Below are 21515 nucleotides of genomic sequence, written 5' to 3'. Positions count from 1 at the left end.
AAGCAAACCCATCCGCCCGTCCCATTTCTGTAAAGTGCCAACAAGCCCCGTCACGGTTCCTGACCTCAGCCGGCTTGGCAGGTTAAATTAAGGATAAATAAATGTGACCTGACCGCTGAAATAATAGCTGGTTAAGTTATTTCTCTGTCTGAAGCAGTTTGGATGTTTAAAGTCTCCTCTGAATGCTGAAACGTGATATATTAAATGGCTGCAGTTATCTGTGTCAAGGTTCAAAGGGAAACTCTTTAACAGTGATTTAGAGCTCAGAGCCGAGCGGAGACGCTCAGGGAGAGCAGCTGAAGTGAAGAGGACATCAACAGTGACGCTGAGGCCTCGCTGGAGACGGATCAGAGACATTTAGAGATAAATGATCCCAATGAAAAAGGAATTACCATCAAAAATCAACTTCTCTTTTTCTTCTGGAGGACCAGAGGTTCACACACACACACACACACACACACAACCTTGCAGGCAGACTCGTGGTGCAGAGAGGACTGAACCAAAGCCAAGATTCAACATAAACAATTAAATGATTAGGACAAGTGTGTAGAGAAGTGTAGTGTGTGTGTGTGTGTGTGTGGAGGCACACGCTGACATTTTAAGAGATGTCATCATTCTCCGTCTCTCAGATAATCCTTCCCCTCATCCGTCTTCTCTCTCCTACTTAAAGAAGAAAAAATAATTTGCCCCATCTTGTATAATGCTGCAGAAACATACAAGAACCATCTGCCCCGTCTGCTCCACCTTGTATTCATGTTGTACACCCACATTTTTCTGTCTCCTCAAAAGTGACGGTATGGATTGCATTAAACCTACATGAAAAATGTATAAGTATGTTCTTGGGGTTGCTGGAACTCTGTCAGCAAAGCAGTGACTAACAGGCAGTTTGTAGTCTCAGGCCTCGATCACACGGAAAGCAGCTTTTTGTAGTTGTTTTTGCGTTGCTACGTGCCTGGCATTTTTGCGAGAGTGCTCTGAACTCCTCGTGTTGAAAAAACGTCATGTCAAACTGAAAAAGCGCCCTGCGTCATTAACTCTTTCCCCATGGTCCAGTCGGATGATTTGGGAGGCGGGCCTTCTGTGGTGGTCATGACAACAGGTTTACAGGTGGTAAACTGTGGAGGAGAAACTGGTGGTAGCGGCTGCCGGATACCCAGAGCTATACGACTTTACAAACTGCAGTTAGCACCATCTCAATAGAAAACAGCAGGCGTGGAAGCAGATAAGTGCAGTACTGTAAACATCCATGATGGAGGAGAAGCTCCTGGACCAACTGGTGGTACTCCCCATGATCCAGCCTCTTTTTTAGGGTCTCATGTACCCACACAGATCTCTGTTCATCTGCTGACAGCCTCTCACCCTCAACCAGAGCTACAGACAGTACCCTCTGCCTCAACATGGCAGCAGCTACACACTGATTATCATGGAATAAGTAGTTAGTTTTAGCTAGCCAAGATAAATGGAGCAGAATGAGATGTGGGGGTTATTTACCCAGTCATCTCAAATTACCATCAGGGACGCATATCGCACACATTTTGAAAGGCTTGAAAGACGAAGTTGATTGGCAGGTTCGAGGAGCCACTCACTCTCCCCTGTCAATATGTGTGGTCGTTCATTTTGATTTATGGTTGCCAGGCAACCAGTGTTAGTAATGATTGTAACAGTAGAGAGCTCTTCAATTTGAGAGTCCTCAGAGAAGAGAAGAACCTGAATGAAAAGTGAAGTGGAAGTAAAGAAAAAAGCACGAGTGGTCTTTCATGTCTCCACTTGTCTGATGCCGTACTGTATCTGCAGGTTTATTATTAAAGAGGGACGAAAAGATAGTTTGTCTGCTTTGTTTCTTTGGTCTCCGACGGTAGAGCAGAGCAGTGAGGTAATGAGGAGACATAAAGGACAGGGCGAAAAACAGGGCGTCAATGAACCTTTTTTTTGGGTGAGAGTGACAGACAAAGTAAGGTCCTAAAAAAAAAAACCACAACTGATACAAAAACCCAACAAGGCAGGGTCGTCACAAGGCAAAAAAGTTGAACCAGTCATCCAGCAAAGTGCTGCATTCATCTGTTTTTCCATCTGAACCTCCTTGAACCTTTTTCATTTCCTTACTGCCACCTTGAACACACCCGACCTCTTGCATTGTTTGAGCACAGGGCTGTTTTCAGTCTGAATGCCTGCTGAGTCGCAAAAGCAGAAGTAGTGTGACATTTTTATGTCATCGAAGATTGTAGTTCACACACACCATCATAACAACAGACCTGGCAGATGAGAGAGGGGTTACAGACACGGCCTGTTGAATAGAAATAATCTTTTCCAAGATGTTCTTTGGATGAGGAAAACTACTGACAGACATAAAACATCACGGTATGTGCAGGTTGGCAGACAGCTGGCCTTCAGCTGCAGTCTTTGGGTGCATTCAAGTGCAACTTGAAAGAGATGACGTGAAGTTTTTTGGGGTCAGCTTGGTGAGTCAGGGCCCTGAAGAGTTCATGGAGGAAGGTTTGTTTTAAACTTGAGACAGACCTGTGGACACTCACAGCAGACAGCTCAGGACACAGCAAGTCAAACCTTTTCTTCCCTCTTCAACCTTTTCTCTCTTCTTTTTTTATACTTCATTTCCCTAGCACATGGAAGCCTTACCCAAATCAGTAAATGCATCATTGGTGGAATAATGTCAAGGGGAAATTTGTGCTTTCTCAAATTGCAGTTTAACATTCAGTAAATTTTACATATGAATGATAAATAACTGCACTTCAGCCCGACCAGAGAACGAAGATATGAGGGAAAGATTTCAAAAAATGTTGCTGACGAAATCAAGGTGATTATGCAAAAAAGTTGTAGTCACATTTTCTAGTTATAGTCAAGTGTCCATACAGCTGAAGGAGTGAGGTGAAGCAGTGTTGAAGGGAGGAGGTGATGAAGAAGAAAAGATATGCCTTGTAAGTTATTGATACTCTGTCGTTTACACTTGCTGACCCGACTTACTTACTTCGACGTCCTTGACTTCATCCCCGCGTCAGCCTGCTGCCTGCTACTGGATCCGTCATGAAAAACAAACATCATCCAGCACCCAGACCAGGAGGTGTTTAGACTGGGGTTGAAACACGAGCAGTTCTGGTAAGAGAACCGAGCTTCAATCAAGTCTACCTTTATTTACATAGCACATTTCCACAGACTGACCACAACAGAAACACGAGAACATCTGGACTGCAGCGAGCAGATGGCAGGTAGCAGTTACTGCAGCTACAGTTGGTTTTTCTCTTTGGTGCAGCATCGACCCAACAAACCTTGCCTCAACATTGTGAAACTAAAATATACAAGGTAAAGACTTACACAGGGCAGAAGTTAAACTAGATTTCCATGAAGAAAGAAAGGAAAATAAATAAAAAAATCCACAAAAATAATGAAATGACTCAAAGTAAATCCCTAAATTTAATACTTCAAAGTTAAAGGAGAACTCTTTGTTCAGACTGAGGCAGGTAAATGAAACTGTTTCGTCCGGATGTGTCGTGTCAGAGCTGTCAGATACACTGAGAGGAGGAGAAGGGAGGCGTCGCTACCTGAAGTCACTACAACAACAAACAGACGAGTTCAGTTTCAGACCTCAACAGGAATTATGTGTTACTCAATACCTCACTCCTGTTACCAGGAAAACAACTCAGAGGAGGAAACCTTGAGGATGTGTTGCTTTAAGATCCAGTGAAGCTTGAACTACTTACTTCATTAATTCATGAGTCAGGTTAGTTTCTCCAGCAGTCTGTGCAAGTCCATCTGAACCATTTGTCTGTTGAAGTGTCCTTGAGCAACACTGTGAACCCCCAGCTGCTGATTCAATGCCTGGGATGTAACCAGGGACAGGCCCTAAAGAACATGAGGAGCTCAGATTGTCTTCATGGGATAAATAAAAAACTTCAATGAGTCAGAAGCTCACCAGCGTAAGGCAGAGCCCCTAATGGAAACAACCTGGCTCAAATGGCCGTGAAAGCCACCATGGTCTTGCATGACAGTCTTAATGTATCCAACCACAAAGAATAAACACTAAAACATCTTACTGGTAAACTGCTCGTACAGTCTTTAATGGCCCAGCAAGGCTCTTACATTGATACACTGATTTAGATCGTACTGGAGATAGCAGCTGCTGTCGCTCCACATCTTTCCTTTGTTTTCTTGTCTCTTATTGTACCTTTTCTCTCTCTCTCACACACACACACACACACACACACACACACACACACACACCTCACTGCTTGTTTTCTCTCTCTTATTCTCTTTCCCTCTGTGTCTTTTGATTATTATTATCAGAAAGCCGACCCGCTCTACAGAAACTGATGTTTGATACATCTAATCTGAAATATGTTTGTCCTTTCTCACACAGTAAAGCCACAGTCACACAAGTCTTTTGTTATTTCAGTGAATTCCAGCATGTTTTATCTCAGTGCCTCATGGGAGGCTGATGATGTGAGATGTTTGCTATTATTGTAAACTGAAAATGTGTGTGCTTAAAAAGAGAAAATCATGTGTCAGTGGGAGGTATGCACAAAGACATCTTCCCATGCCAGTGGAGAGTAAGGTACTCGTCACCATCTCCTCGCAGGCCGTGGTGTCAGGACAGCTGGGGTTTGGTTTCTGTCATCCTGCAGCCCTGCTTTCATTTGAATCCAAACGCTGAAAACATGAGCTGTGAGGTACTTTGTTCCCTCTGGTCCTCTGTAAGTGTTAGCATGTGCTAACTGGGGTAGCATGTGGCAGCATGTGTGCAGAGTCCAGTGACGCTGCTGACTCACATGCAACACTGTTGCTGCGTTCCAAACTACATCGTTTTTTATTTTACGACAGATTTTGCGAACTGCAAGATATATATGAGCAAGAGGGTCAGAGTTCAAGATGACAAAGTAGTATGTCCCAATAATATCCACACTCCTTGCAACAGTACGTACTTTGTGAGGGCAGCTGCAGCGTGTACTGTAAGTATAAAAAAGAGTGCAATGTGGGACGCAGCTTGTGTTTGTGAGAGCATATTGTGAACAGAGCTCCGTGTCTTTTTTGGGATAATAAACTTTTTTTGGCAGGAATGAAATAAATGTGTTGTCCCAAAGAAATAACTCTGTATTTATTTTTTTGTCTGCATTATAAATATTTTCTTACATTTGATAAAAAGAAGCAGATTGCAGTCTACATACAAATCTACGTAAATCCGGTAAACCAAGAGGTTAAAGTTCCATTCGTTAAATGCAATAGCAACTAGCAAGTGCTGCGGTGTTCGTTAGGGGAAGTTAGACTCTCCTGTGTGTGTATGTGTAAAAGAACACTGGAACCGGGCTGTCAAGTGTTGCAGACATAGTAAAGTGCATGCTTTTCCAAAATGGTAATTTTATTATAGGTCCTTGAAACTCATGGAAAAGTTTTGAAATTGTCACAGTGAATATATGTGGGAATCTGATGAGAGTCCCTTTTGAATCAGTGACACTGTGCAAAGACATGAGTTTAAACCTCCAGAATAACATGTTCTGCTTCTTAACAGTGAGATCAATAAGTCAGAGTTTACAGTGAACCTGAGTACGAATAGTTGTATGAATGCAAAGACTTTCTGTCGACTAAAACTCGACTAAAGCTATGAAGGATAAAGATGACTGAAATGTAAGTATTTTTGTCTAAAGATGACAACTAAAGCTTACTTACTTAAAGGGACAGTGCACCCAAAAATGTAAATTCAGCCATTATCTACTCCCCCATATGCCGAGGGAGGCTCAGGTGAAGTTTTAGAGTCCTCACATCACTTGCAGAGATCCAAGGGGAGAGGAGGTAGCAACACAACTCCACCTAATGGAGGCTGACGGCGCCCCAGATTCAAACGTCCAAAAACACATAACTGAAACCACAAAGTATCTCCATACTGCTCGTCCGTAGTGATCCAAGTGTCCTGAAGCCCCGACATAAAAAGTTGTTTGGAAAAACATCATTTGAACTTCTGAGAATGTTTGGAGCTATTTTATGTTTCTTTGTGAAGGGTTGACGTTGGGTAAGAATTCGAGGTGCATCGCTCTTTTAAATCATCGAAATATTTTTGTAACAAAGATTCTGAAAAGGTCAATAAATTCAGACTGTTTCTGAATTTTACCTTTTTCTTCTAGATGTAAGCTTTCCTGATAAACTGGTGTGGTTGCTGTCAGAGATGCTGCCAGACTTTCTGTCAGAGTTCAGCAGAGAACCAGATGTTTTCCGTGTGGCGTGAGAAACATCTGCCAGCTGACACACACCAGGTTGCCCTCTCTCTCTCTCTCTCTCTCTCTCTCTCTCTCTCTCTCTCTCACACACACACACACACACACACACACACACACACACACACACACACACACACACACTCCCTCTCCATATTGGGTCTTGAATGTGTGTTTTTGTGTGATCCATAAAAGCCAAAGGCGTTGTCAGTGTGTTTTAATGTGTTTGGTATTTGACGGATTGTGATAATGGGACGTACATGACGCAGAGCAGACAGGTCTGTCTGACAGGTGAGGGATCCTGCCAGTTCTTATCTAATCATTGTGTTTTTATCTGTGAGTGATAACACACTCCACCCTCTCCTCCTTCTCAGCATGGGTGAGCTCTCTGTCATGCCTGTCATGTGAAACTCTGATGCAGAGCACGTTGTGTCAGATAAACTTTAAAGGTTCCACTTGCCAAAAAATATCACTTCCTTTCTAGATGTGAATCACGTCACTTTCTTTACTTTTATTTTCTCTGGTTAGCTTTCATCACAAACAGCCATACATGACGTCTTATTATTTTTCTTTTCAAGTGGGTAATCCATATAAAACCATATCTTTCTGTTACATCAGTTCTTATCCTTTTTATCCTCTCCACCGTACGTCAGACAGCGACTGAAATGTAAGGCTGGTGTAGTACCACTAGTACTGTAGGGCTGGGCCAATGTGAACATTTTCAAACCAGCTGAATTTTACCAGGTGACCCACTTGACTCAGCAGCCACTCCTGAGAGGAACATGTCACTTTGTCCTAACAGCAAACGAGTGTCTGACTATCACGTAGCATCATGTAAACAAACCACATAGCTATCAGCTGTGCGCTCGAGGTCAGACTGGAGACATGACCGCTTTAAAGACGGCTGAGAAGCCTGCTTGCTATCTTCCTATGTTTGTAACACTACTTTATAAAACAGAGAACACACTTTTTATATTGTGATATTTACTGGACATGACAGAGAACATAGCCAACAGCAAGGAGGTTGTTTTTAGTGATGGTCATTTACCAGAAGCTTTCAGCACCCTGGTGATCTTCAACTTAATGAATCAGTCGTTCCTTATCCATGAGAGTGCTTTCAAATCGAGCTACAGGAATAAGAAAACACGGTGTCCAAGGAAAGTTCGGCTCAAATGGCGCACCACATCAGTCACCCACAGCCAGTTAGGACGCCTCTTTCATCAACTTCAAATCCAAATTTTTCCGTATGGGCTCACTCTTATTCTCTTGAGAGAATACCTCTGTTATGTCTTGTCTCGTCACCCCAAAAAAACACATGAACTTCCAAATAAACACAGAAGGCGTGCCCTGCTCCTCTCCCCTCCCACCTCTACTGAAATGTAATCTCCTTCATGTTGCCGACACTGGCCTCCGCTCGGCAATGAATTGCATACAGCCTGTTAGACACTGTTGGCTCTGTTAGTCCATTTATAAACATAATATTATGTTTATTACTAATGCAATACGAGATGGATTTAGCTCCATGACATTGTCTGCACAGGTTACTGATGAAGGCTACTTTTTAATTTGCCAAAATGTGTCATGGAATTTAAGTTCAGCCAGTTTGCATAAAATAAAACCAGTTTAAGCTCGTACACCGGAACGGCAAAACAGGAAATCAACCCAACTCCAACCACTAGGGCTTTTGATCGCCATTTTTCAAGTGAAAATGCCAAACATTGCCAAGTTCTAACCTTTAATTTAGATACCTTTTCGTCTTGTGTAATATTAAACAGAATGTTTTTGTAAGATACTATTGTAGGCATTTTTCACTTTTTACAATATATTTGTTACATTTTTGGTATACAACAGAACAAAGCAGCTCAGACATGACATGACAAATAATATGAGTAGCTAAAAATAAGAGAAGAAACAGAAATAGTGGGCATTATATCCATCTCCAAATTACATCACCTCCTACAACAACATAAAGGCAGCATCAAACAAACAAATAGACTGTATAGACAAATAGCAAGGTTGCATGAGGACTGATTTGCTGGAAGTGTACAGAGACTGGCTGAGCTGATTTAGGAAACCCCTGTAATATAGAAGTTGGCAGTGTAGGTCTGATGTACTTTAAGAAAGGGTCCCAAACTTCATATAAAACGTCTACTGAGGAGTGAAGCAAACAGGCGATATATTCATTTGGAACACACATTTGCAAATTTCTAATGTCATTAATCAAGAAATTCAATAAGGGAAATTATTATTAGTTTCAGCCCAGTCAATATAAAAGCATGTTGACTGTGTTCAAAGCTGTTGTGAGGTTGCTGAGTACACCACAGCCGTCAAACTCAAACCAAAACAGTTCGTGAAAATCTTTTAATGGTTTCATTTAAGCTCAAACAAAAACTGAATCCTGCTTTAATGAGATAATAACCGGCTTTAGAGGATCAAATATATAACAGAGACTGTTTTGAAGTTCTGTCCATAAATATTTAAAGTTAAAATAAGACAGAGCTTTGCAGCAAATGTTTTCAGTGTGAAGACCGAGGCTGCTGTTCTGAGTGTTGTGGCCGACTGGACTCTGATCAAAGGTGTTTCCCTCAAGTCTGTTACACTGAGCAGAGTCAGTAGCTGCGAGCAGATCTGGTCTGTGTGTGTGTGTGTGTGTGTGTGTAAATCAGAGACACCAGAGCTCTGGAGTGGAGATGAAAGACGAGATAATGAGCTGCAACGCTGATGATTTCTACCACTTTACCTCTGACTCAAACACACGGTTACATGCAAACACACACGATACTGAGACATAATTGTTTGTTTGACTTTGTAATGATGCATGAAAGCTCAGACTAACATGCTGCAGTGCTGGCAGAGTGAAGCAGCTCATGGGGTGATCCACCTGGTGCACAGTCCAGTTCCTTCAGGCCTTTTTTAATGATCACGGTTGTTCAACGCTGAATGATTCCTCCGCTACATCAGGGACTGAAAACATCTCAAAAATCTCATGAAACTGTGTTTTGTCTTGGGAGCAGCTCTGTCTCCCAGAAAATATGTTTCATATACATCTGATCTGAAACAGAGAATGTGTTCTTGATGGAAACATCATGCTGTAAAACAAATGATGTTTTCTATTAACATAATGAGGAAATTGTGCTTATTAACATACCTGGCAAGTCACAAAAATGTTAATACTTAACATATCACCAAAATGTTCACTGATGACGTACTTGTTTTCAGCCAAAGTAGACAATCTTGCAGTACCAATCACTTGAAGTGCCTTTTTGTTTTTTATTAACCAATATCTTGACCTTTTCCTAACATCAACCAAAGTGATTTTGTTGCCTGAACCTGACCACAGTCCTGCACTTTGTATGTCCACCGTCCACCCCAACCACCTGTGTGTTAACCCAATGCTGGCATTGTACTTTCCTGCAAACCAGCTCACGTTTTCACATTATTACAATGCTGATACCTTGAAACGTCACATGTCAGCAACACTATGGTTAATGTGTTGTCAGATTTAGGCACAAAAACACTTGGATATGGTTTGGAACATATGTTTTGGCTTAAAAAACCCAGTTTGGGGGCAAAATCCCTGCTGGAAATGCAGCATAAGCGGTAAATAGCAGTGGTTACTGTAGAAACAATGTGGCAGACTCCGTGGTGGTGGGAGCTCTGTACACAGACCTTCTACTGTTAGTCAACAATATGATGTTTTGGGTGGGCGGGGCTTAGCTGGAGGCAAAACAATTCTCCACGGACATTAGCCAGTGCTAGCTAGCAAGTTCTGTTGGCTTGTGTAATGCCCTCTATACACTGTGCGATTTTAGCAATCTTATAAGACCACTGCATGACACACTGTGAGACGTGGATCTAATAAACTTTGGTACGACGTCAAGTTTGATGTGTGCAGATTGTACGATGGCCGTTTACCACTGAATCGCAGGTTACGACGTACGTCAATATGCAACGTCATCAGCGTACGTCATCCATCTGCACCACCATAGGTAGCTTGCTCACCTGGAAGTTGCAGTTCCTCCGTAGTTTCCTTCCATGCAGTGTTTTTTTTCTGGCGGTCATGAAAGCAGCTGGAGGAAACATCAAATCAACAAGGCTTCTGCTGCCACAGCTCCACCAAACTTTTCTCTTTCTGGGAGGTACACACACTTCTTTTTGTTCGTTTTACCTCCATGGCAAGTGATCATTTGTTTGGGTTTAGCGCCGGTGTCGCGGTGACCATTGTGTCATTTCCTGCTGCATTTCTATTGGTTGATTAGTAGACGTAGGTCATAGCAGCTGTCACACTGTGAGATAGTCATCCTAAATTTCTGAGACCCTCAGAATTTTATCTCAGGTTATCTTTGGTCGCAAGACATCGACATCCTTGAATCCGTCCTTGAACCTGTCTCACAGTGCGACGTAAGACCACCGTTTTAGAGCCACGACCAAAGATATCGCCACGTTTCTCCCACGATGGTCATCTTTCGTCTGGGACAGCCCAAAATCACACAGTGTATACCGGCCATTAGACAATGGAGGAAGATGCGCACTCTGACACAACCTTGTCCGTTCATAAATTGGGAGCGCTGTCTAAATGTACCGTTGGGTTATCCAGAGCACTTTCTTCCACCAACAGGGCTCTCATTTTAGTGTAGAGCGTCAGACTGAATTTACCAACGCACCATGTCAGGTCACTCACTCTCCGGGACCGCCAGTGTTACTTGAATAAGTAAACACTGACCAACGGGACCAGACTGGCCGACCCGTATGCTCTCACTCAGTGGATGGATGATGTCACAGGAAGCCAATCTTACAAAGGAGGACCACACTTGTTTGTTTTGCTATGGAAGCTAACGTTAGCTAATGTGCTAAAAAGTTAGCGTTGCAGAGAAATCCAATATTCCTCTTAATCCCTCCCCAGTTTCTGATGAGGTGGACATGATAACCCTTAATACACATAACCTTATTCATCCCTACAACAGGAAATGCTTTTTCCCTAACCTGATAAACCTCTTTGTTTTTGTTGACGGGCAGTGGCGGCTGGTTTTGAGCCATGACTATTCTGGCTCCCAATAACACAACAAGACAAACACATTTTAACACTCCTGTGGAGCCTACAGCCCTGTGGGGGAGAGGCAGCTGCACCTCCGGCTAACAAACTGATATCATCGTGACGTCGGCCCTAAAAGGGTCTATAAATAGAGTTTAGTTATTTTCTAGTTGAATTAAGTTTTCCTCAGAGATGAAACTGAAGAATTAGAATTATTTTCCAAAAGTTTTTCTTCCCATCCCGCAACACGTTTATGGTGAGAATGACACATCTGTACTCAAGTTATTTTGGGCGAATCATGATCTTCCCCTCACCTCAGCTACACCGGCCACACCAAGCACACACACCAAAACACACACAGACACCGTTTTAATGAGGCAAATCCAGTTTTAATCACCTTCCTGATTGCAGGCAATCAGTGTTCATAAGGGGGGACAATCAATCACACACACACACACACACACACACACACACACCACACAGATGTTAAACAGACTCATATTCACTCTTGCGTTCTTTCACGCTCACAAACCTTCTCACAGTGAAAATAAGTCTTTCCATTGGTCTCTGTCACTGTTTCTCATATTAGCAGTCTTTTTCTCTTTCTCTGACTCATTCTCTCTCTCTCTCTCTCTCTCACACACACACACACACACACTCATACTTGTGCAGCACAGGTGTTCGGCACGCACCCAGCCCACTCTCTCTCAGTTCATCTGTTCTGCCTGAAGTCTTGAACAAGTGTTTGCCATTATCCAAAGACCTCTCTGTCTTCTTGCACACTACACACACAGTCACACACACTTCTCTGCACACACAGATATACACACTCAGACATTTACGCATAGTTTAGTTTGAGCTCTCACTCAGAGGTTAGTGGAAATGATCCTGTTGATTCGACTGTAACAGGACGTGACTGAGTGAAACAGCAGCACGCCGTCCTGCTGCAGTCAGACTGACTGAAACGGAAACTAGCATTGAAGCTGCTGTGGGAGAGATGGAAGGAATGACAATAAAACGATCAAATGTCTAGCAAAAGAAAAAGCTTTATTTAAAAAGCTATAGTGATTAACCCTTTAAACACAGACGTCCCTTGGACAGCTGAGGGAGGTTAATGTTTGCCTGATTCTGTTTAAATCCAGTAAAATAAAAACCATAATAGCTCGATCGTTCATTGTTTTTGCAGTAGAAAGCTAAGGCTTCTGTTTTCCTGTTATCACTTCATGACCTGATGTTACCTTACCTTACGTGCACTGCCAACGTGGTATTTGACCGTAATTACACCAGAATTTCCCCTGATGGCCGTAGGAGTTGTGCTGCGGAAGGTTCTCAGCCTGTTTTCGTTACCTTAGAATGAGCTGTTTATATCTACACAGGGAGCAGGTCTCTGGAGATCACCATGTTGCACAGCAATGTTTCTACAAAAGCCCAGAATGGACAAATCAGACAGTGGTTTTAGATAGGGCCATTTTTGCATTGGCCACTTTAGTTTGCAGCTCCTCTGCGACGGGCAGCACCAGAAAAACACACAGTTTTAATAACGTGAAACTGCTTTATTCAGTCTAATTATTGGTTTAAATCACCAGGTCCATTTGTTTTGGCGAGGAGGACACCCCTGCCGATAATTTGGCTCCCAGTAAAAACTTTCTGGACGTCTGTATCTTAAGTTATCAGAGAAAACAGGTGAGCACAGATTAGCAGGGGCTAATGTCTGCGACATGCCAAACAGCATTGGAGAAACATTGATTTGTAATGTGGACACTGCTTTATTTGGTGTTTTTAAGGGTTTTAATCACCTGGGGCCGTATTCACAAACATTCAGAGAACACTCTTAGAGCTCCTAACTTAGCCTAAAATTTTTTAGTAAGGAGTCCTAGCTTAGGAGTGATTTAGGAAAGTTCTCAGAGCAACTGAGCAAGGAAAAGAGAAACTTTGACCTTAGTGAGGAGGTGTGGTTGACCCCGTTGCTTGGTGTGATGCATTCTTTTAACAGATGTGATTGGTTGTCCTTTAGTGAGCCTGTAAGGTGTGAGGACACCCAGTGGAAATTAAATGAACTGCAGACTGTGACAGTGTCATTGTTAGGGCCCATTTATGCTCAACGTTAAATACGGATCCGGATACGGACGGAGCCTTCTGTCCGTGCTCTGCGTTCATTTCATCCGTATTTCTGCACGTTTCCATAAAGCTTACGGATACGGGCCAAACGGAGCAGTACCACCGGGAACCATGGGGGCAGTGTTGCTGTCACTACCCGATACGTAGCTCTAGTGAGACACGGAGAAGAAATAACAATTCAATTTCTTTCATCAGCAGTACTAGAGAAAAGAATTCTCCGTCCTCCAGTCGCGATGTATTTAACGGCCTCACCGACCACCGCCTCCTACAACGCTGCCCCTGTTTTTGTCTTTTATGCAAGAGGTACATTATCAATATCTCCTCCACAGTCGCCATGTTTGTTTTTGAGTTTGTTGTTGTCATAAACTTTTGACGCTGAGCTGCCCCCTGGTGGATATATTGGTTAACATCCATGCCAACGTAAAGGGCGCATGGAAGTATGTGGGCAGTGACGGTAACATTGTTTGAAACGGACGTATACATTTTCGTACGTAAAGGGAGGATACATGAGCCCTAAGTGTGATCACTGCTGATGGAAGGTTGAGACAGACCAAGGTCATCACTGCTGCACTGTTGTGTTTTTCCAGTTTTCCAAGTATGTTAGTGTTGTGGTCATTTTATTTCTGGTGTTATAATGTTACAGCGTTTGGTGGGAGATGTGTGTGTACCTCTAATGAGATTGATCACAAATATTCTCCTTGCACGATCTAATCTTTAGCATTTCATTTCCTCACTGTCATGCAGTGTTTGGAGAATGTTTCTCCTTCCTCTTTGTGTTTCCACCGTTTTCTCCTCTGATTAAGAAACTCTTAAACCTCTTAAAGTCCTCCTCCCTGCTCCTAACAGTTTGTCACCTTAGGCTTAGCTTCTAAGGTCTGAGATGCTTTGTGAATAACTCATCTTTGCAAGGACTTAACTTTAAGGAGAAATTCTCAGAACATCACAATTTTGAATTTTCTTAGAATTTCATTACAAGGAGCAAGTCTTAGTGCTAGGAAGCGTTGTGAGTACGGCCCCTGGTCTGTTTGTTTTAAAGAGGAAGAAACCTTTGTGGATAACTCAGCTCCGGGTAAAAACCTCTTAAACAATGAACACTGGGGGCGCCCAGCAGCTCAGTGGGTAGAGCTGGTGCCACATGTTCAATGGCAGTATCTCTGCCGCAGCGGCCGCGGGCACAATTCTAGCCAGCGGTCCTTTGCTGCATGTAATCTCCAATCTCTGCTGGTTGCAATCTGCAGTCCTCCCTGCCACTAAATCTCCCTAAATCTTACACATTGGACCTTTAATGTGTGTTTTTATTCTTTAGCAATAGAAATGTACGTTTCGGTGAGAGCTAAGTGGGTGGTCAGTGGAGAAGACAAGAAGGCAAACAGGTTCACTGACCTGTGATCACATCCTCATCCACTGCTGACCTCTCAACCTAACTGATCCTGACCTCACTGACACACACACACACACACACACACACACACACACACACACATCCAAACGCTAAGACACACGTACTCAAAAAAAAAAAAAGCCGAACTAAAAGCTGGATCAAGAATCAAGATGTGTAGAGGTTGTGACCTCATGCCATTGGCCAATCAGCAGAAATCCAGATCACTGCAGACCAATCAGAAGCAATCAACACCAGCTCCGTGCTTGATTGAAAGGAAAAGCAACATTTAAGTGAATTACATCCAGACTCACAGAAGCTTTGACTGCTCAAATAATCAGGGTGAGGCTGACCGAAGGCACTCAGACATCGAGAGACTGCACTCATGCTTTAAAGCATTTAGTCTTTATCTCCGAACACTTTCCTCCCCGCAGTCAGAATGGATTCTGGTGTGGACAGTCTGATGTTTTTACAAACTTTTAATGCACCTTCTCCAGGACTCCTGACTTGAAATATGTGGGAGGTTATACAAGTTATCAGGAAAACTAATGGAAAACCTCAGAGCAAAAAATGACAAATTCTAACATACAATGGTTTTGTGTGACGTAAAGCGTTTGGTTTCCTCTCCTCTTCAGTATTTCATGTCATATTTCCCTCCGCGTCCCCCTCAGGGAGAGTACTTTGAGATATCTCCTGCTCAGCTTTCTTTCATCATGTGGTCTATTTCCCATCGTTGGTTCATGTGATGGATGGGATCTATAGGACTCGGTGAGACAGAGCCAAGTGCAGCAGCTCCATAAAATGAAGTCCTGCTTACTTTTATTGTCTCCAGCCGTGCTCCGGGCTCGGGCTAATACCCAACAGATATCTGGGATAAAATGAAAAAGTGATTCGGCATCTGTTTGGCTCTCACTGGACATCACTTTGTTTTAGAAGAAAAACATTCCTGGGATTTTTAGACCTTATTTTTGCAAAAAGACAATACATTGTTTTGCTTTTTGTCCAACACAAACAAATATACATGTTTTACTTTCATAAAAGTGCCTCTGCATAAACATTTAATAAATATGTTCCATATTCATGTCACTTACTGATATTTTTATGCCTCTGTGCCAGCAATTTTCAGTTTATCTGTTCATCCATCCCATTTACGTGAAAGCGATATCTCAAGCGTGCCTTTTTGAGAATTTCTTTCAGTTTGGCACAAACGTCGACTTGGACCCAACCTCATAAGAACGTGGTGGTCAAAGGTCACTGTGACTTCCCAAAGCATGTTTTCGGCCATAACTTAAGAATTCATATGCTAAATATGACAGAATTTCACATAAATGTCTAACAGGATACAGTGATGAAGTGATGACATTTTATATCCAAAAGGTCAAAGGTCAGCTTCACTGTGATGTCATAATATTCTGCATAAAACACTCATCTGTCCATTAATCAGCGTCATATCTCAGGAACAGAAGGGGAGACATTTGGTCAGATACTGAATTGGTGACTCTAATGTAAGGTAATGTAACCTAATGTAAACTCTAATGCAGTAATTCTAGTTTAAACAGTAGCCAGTTGGGGCTGGGCGGTATTCGCGGTGATGGTAACATACCGCAGTAAACATGAGCCGCGGTACTGCTTTTGTGGTTACTGTCATACCGCAGGCTACGGTGGCAGAACGGGGCCCGGCGGCCGCCTGCCTCACGCTCCTCCCTCGCTACGTGATGGCCGGCCGGCTGCCAGGCGCCCTTCTCCTGCGGGCCTGGGTTTGGTGCGGTCGGCCACGCCACCTCCATCACGTAGCGTGGCAGGTGGCCTGGCCGACCGCACCAAACCCAGGCCCGCGGGAGAAGGGGGCCCAGGAGCCACCGGCCCTCCCTCTTCCCTCTGACGTTTATACATACTATGTAACGTTTTATAAACAGTAATAGATGGATTAGCAACTGTTTTACTTCTGACAATAAATAGTTTCCATCCTAGACTTGTATGGCTTTTTAAATTGTTTTATTTATGGTGTAAAAAAAAAAGAGAGAAAATGATACCGTGATATCATACCGTCACCGCATCCACCCAAAATAATACCGTGATATTGATTTGAGGCCACAACACCCAGCCCTATAGCCAGTTCAGAAACTTTGATTAAATCTAATAGTCACATTTTTAAGAAGTCACTGAACTGTGTGTGTGTGTGTGTGTGTGTGTGTGTGTGTGTGTGTGAATATTCATGTGTGTGTGGTTAGATTTTCTCAATGAGAAATGAGCTGTGAAGATCTCATAATCGCACCATGAACAGATGTGCCTGACGCTGTTAGATCTGATTTCAGAGGAAGAGGAGCTGCAGGCTTAACCCCACCTTTGTTCTTTGTTCTGTGTGTGTGTGTGTGTGTGTGTGTGTGTGTGTGTGTGTGTGTGTGTGTGTGTGTGTGTGTAGTTGCATACTGTCGGATGTGGTGTTGAAACATTTGGAACAGTTTATGTACAGTAAGCGGTGAGTATAATGATTTCCAGAGCTCTAATCACATTTCAATATGAGGAAACACAGATATTTTTTTACAGCATAACGAGATAGCTATTGTGGTGTGGCTCAAAATCAGAATATGATGTTAAAATATAATTGACATCAGACTAATGGTAACATGCTCCTTAAAATAGCTCCATACTCACCGGCTCACCGTTCTGTTAGTATGTTTGAATATAGCGGGGATGGGCTGGGTTCAAGGTGTAACTTAAAATTCAGTTTTGATGCTTATCTCAGTCTTTAGGACGAGTACTTCAGCCAGAAATATGTTGAGAAAAGACTTTTTAAATTTAGACAGATCAGCCAAAGAATTAAAACCACTGGCGGGTGAAGTGAATAACTTTGATCATCTCATTACAAGCCAGTGTTCTGCTGGGAAACCTTTGGTCCTGGCATCAATGTGGATGCCACTTGGCACGCACCAACCACCCAAACACTGTTGCGGACTAAAGACACTCCCCCTTGGCAATGGCACTTCCTGATGCAGTGGCCCCCCAACAGGACAATGCTCCATGCCACACCACAAAAACCGGCTCAGAAATGACCCGAGGAATGTGACAAAGAGCTCAAGGCATCAACCTGGCTTCCAGATTCCCCAGATCCCAATCTGTTCTAGCATTCGTGGGACATACCCGGAAATACCCTCAATCCACGGTGGGTGCTCCTTGGATCAGACTTGGCTCTGACATGTCAAGGTATGGACACAGAACCTTTGAGGGTGTACTGTGATGTGCATGGCACCAGGGCGTTGGTGGCAGATCCTTTGAGACCTGACGGTTGTCGAATGTTTGACCAGATTGGGATCTGGGGAATTTGGAGGCCACGTCGACACCTTGAAGTCTTTGTCATGTTTCTTGGGCCAATCCTGCATTGTACTGCTGAGGCAACATATTCTCACTCCGACCTTGTCACATATCATGGTCATGGACTTCTTACATCAAGATATGACAAGCAAGGTACCCTGGGTGCGTTGGTTTTTGATATTCTGGAACGCCATGTCAACTTCCGCCTGAATTAATGCACTATGTCGGTACAGCGCCATAAATCAACGTTTCTTTTCTTCAACAACAAACGCACATGGTTGGGTTTTGGCAAGCCTCACTGTTGAAAGGCGGTGGTTGTTAGACCCATCCACCTCCCCTCCCACCTGGCCTACTTGGAGTTTTGCTGCTACACAATAACAGCAACCGGCTGCCTGTCATGCTGACGTGGAAGGTCCGATTTTTTATCGGTGTCTGACACCAGAAGTCTAAAAAAGCACCGGTAATGGACGACTTCAAAGTAAGATCGAGTTGGCTGGGAGGGGCACTGCCATTAGAGTGTCATTGACGTGTAGGAGGAGTACTAGGTCTGCATGGGTGTCCGGATGGGTGGAGTGCATCAAGTGGTTTGCACATGAATGCCAGGACCAAAGGTTTCCCAGCAGAACATTGTCAGGTGATGATGAATTTTAATCACTTCACCTGTCAGTGGTTTTAATGTTTTGGTTGATCGATGTAAATTTAAGTTATTAACTTAAAATTGCTCTGATAACTGAGGTTCAGCCTGCCTTTAAAATGTGTCATTCCTTTTATTCTTTTAGCCATAATGTCACATTTAAACGTCACACTTTTAAATTCAGTGATTTCCTGCACAGTTGTCTCTTTCTTCAAAGCAACATTTTAGAAACTTTGGAGTTTTTCCCTCTGAAGTTATTAAAGTTAAAATTAACTTTTTAAATCGGGGTAAAAAGCATTGGTTGCTGAGGAACAGGTATCTTTACACTGGTGCAACTTGAATAGAAACACAAAGGGAAAAAAAGGAGTTGCAGAGACACAGTGCATTTAAGCAAAGAGGCATACTGGACAAAAACAAAGAAAAAGAGAGGAATCACTTTCATTCATCACTTGATTTATTATTTTTCTAGGGGGGGTTGTGAAACTCTTTACGACCAGTGTGATTAAAGGCTGCATAAATAAACCCAACTAGTCCTGCAGTTGATGTTTTCCTTCTTGCTCTGGTCTTTTTTCTTCTGTATTTTTCACGGCTGATTAGCGAGCAGAAACTCTGGTGTCCCGTCACTGCTGATGAAAGCAGCGTGATTGTCAGAGCAGTGATTTATTTCTTTTTAAATGGTGGTGAAGTGTAACAAATGTGCCGTGCTGCATTCAAAGCCACAGCGTGCCGTCTCTGGACCCACCAGGACACACGGCAGCGTCTCTGTGCATGTTAAAGGTTGTTCTCCACATCCACGCTGTGGGGTCCACTTCTCTCCTTTGTTTTTTTTGCTCAACAGTCTAGAAGAGTTTCATGGTTAGTTTCCTTCACTCATTCAGGTGATTACTTGCAGCACAGGTAGGTCAACTCAGCTGACTCATCAGGCGTTTACTGCTGCAGGAAAACTTTGAGAATTTCAAGGTTAACTAGTGGCTTTTACTCAGGTTAACATTTACAGCTGGAGCTCGTGGCTTTACCAACACTGGACCCAAAAATCACCAAATTTACTGCAGGAGGAGGAAGAAAATGTTGGCATTGTTTTCTGCAAACCTCAGATATGTTACATTTGTGCCCCTTTACATATCAATGTTTCTAAAGATTACATGTATATGTATATGAGCTTCTCATTAGGAGGAGGAGGGGATGCAGGATGCTGTGACACTGAGGTGAGATGGCTGCCAAGAAGTCAAGCAGCAGCCGACCACTTCTTAAAACCAGCCATGTTTTTTAAGGATACATCGGCACATTTCCAGCAGTGGTTGTGGCGACAACAACTGGGTCGTATAAGCAAAAATATAAAGATATTTTCCCAACCTTAGCCAAGTGTTTTTGTGCCTAAACGCTATCACACACTAACCACAGCATTGTCAACGACATAGTCACAACATAAAACTGAAAACTAAAACATAAAGAAATGTAAGGTTTCAATATATCTGCTTTAACCCCTGTAAAATCCTGAGCAAATTGGCCTGATTCCTTTCAAGAACACAAGACAAAGGCAATCAGCAAATTTACAAGAAATGACCCCAAATTTGCAAGAAATTAAGAAAAGGAAAATTTCCTGAAAAATTAAAAAAAAGTAAAAAACAAAAACAAAGAAATGACCTAGGGAAAAATGCTAAACATGTAGAGAGAAGAAGAGAATTTTTTTTTCTCGAGCATAATTTTAAAATGTATTTAGAATAATTATAAATACCTTTTTCTTGGCATTTTTTCCCTAGTTTTTTGATAATTTTCTAATAATTTCACCCAGGTTATTTTTCTTGGCACATTTTACTATTTTCTTGCAATTTGCAGGACAGTTCTTGACAAGTTACTCATTGCCTTTTTAAACATTGTCAGAAGAAATCAAACCAAATTGTTCAGTTTTCAAAGGTTTACATGCTTGTGAAAGGCGCCTGAATGCAACACAAGAAAACATGTCCATCCAGGTTTCAAAGGGTTAATGTAACAAGAGCTGAATTGCCGATATGTAGGAAATCAAACGTCGCAAAAAAAGTGTCCGAACATCTCAATATAAATACTGCAACAGTATTGTAGGGTTAGTTGGTAAAAATGCCTTTAAACCCAGGAAACTACAACACTAATAGTGTGATACTCAAAATTATAGAGTTGAGTTTTTAATGTAAATGTAACGTGTGGTTTGCAGGAACAAAAAAGCTAACATTAATTCTGCAACGTAGGTTGTGATTTTTGCATAATGGAGATCCATAGTTTCAAAAACTTAAGGTTCATATCAGAGAGTGCATTTGTGAAGTTGGGCACAAACAACTGTGGCTGCAACTGACGATGATTTTCATCAAGAATTATTAACATTTGAGAAGCTGGGAAAGTAAGATCTATTAATCAATTCTGAAAATCGAGTCCAACGAGGAGAACATGGGGTCAATTAAATATTTTTTTTTAGTAAAACCCAAAGAAAACATGTTTAAAATAAATGATATACTTTATTTATTCAACACTGCAAACGACTTTTGGCATGAAATACATTTTTGGACTTTATTATTGTTGTTATAAGTACCATAAATCTTCTCAGTTGAGATATATTGCATTTGGTAATGGAGCCCCGTCATTATTTCTTCCTCGCTCCAGTTATCATTTACAGCTCTGGGAGGCCGAGCTGACAGCGTTACAGAACAAACAGTGTGACGGCCGAGCAGCAGGGCCGAGCAGAGCTTCAGGGTTAATTTGCTGCGCTTGTTCAGGTCGTTTTCTGCCTTCTTTAGCAGCAACTCCCCAGAGAGACGAGAGGCAAAGACTCTGCAGCCTGACCGATCAACTGCTGCT

The 21515-nt window shown here is 42.5% G+C and overlaps 1 protein-coding gene across 1 annotated transcript in view; it reads left to right on the top strand.

Moving 5' to 3' along the window:
- Nucleotides 1-21515, top strand: part of si:dkey-49n23.1 (semaphorin-3D) — a 138460-nt gene that overhangs the window by 83492 nt on the left and 33453 nt on the right. The gene's annotated exons all lie outside the window — the stretch shown is intronic.

Source organism: Epinephelus fuscoguttatus, linkage group LG1, assembly GCF_011397635.1.
Source record: "Epinephelus fuscoguttatus linkage group LG1, E.fuscoguttatus.final_Chr_v1".
Classification (NCBI taxonomy): Eukaryota; Metazoa; Chordata; class Actinopteri; order Perciformes; family Serranidae; genus Epinephelus; species Epinephelus fuscoguttatus.
This window is presented reverse-complemented; position numbering and strand designations above follow the sequence as displayed.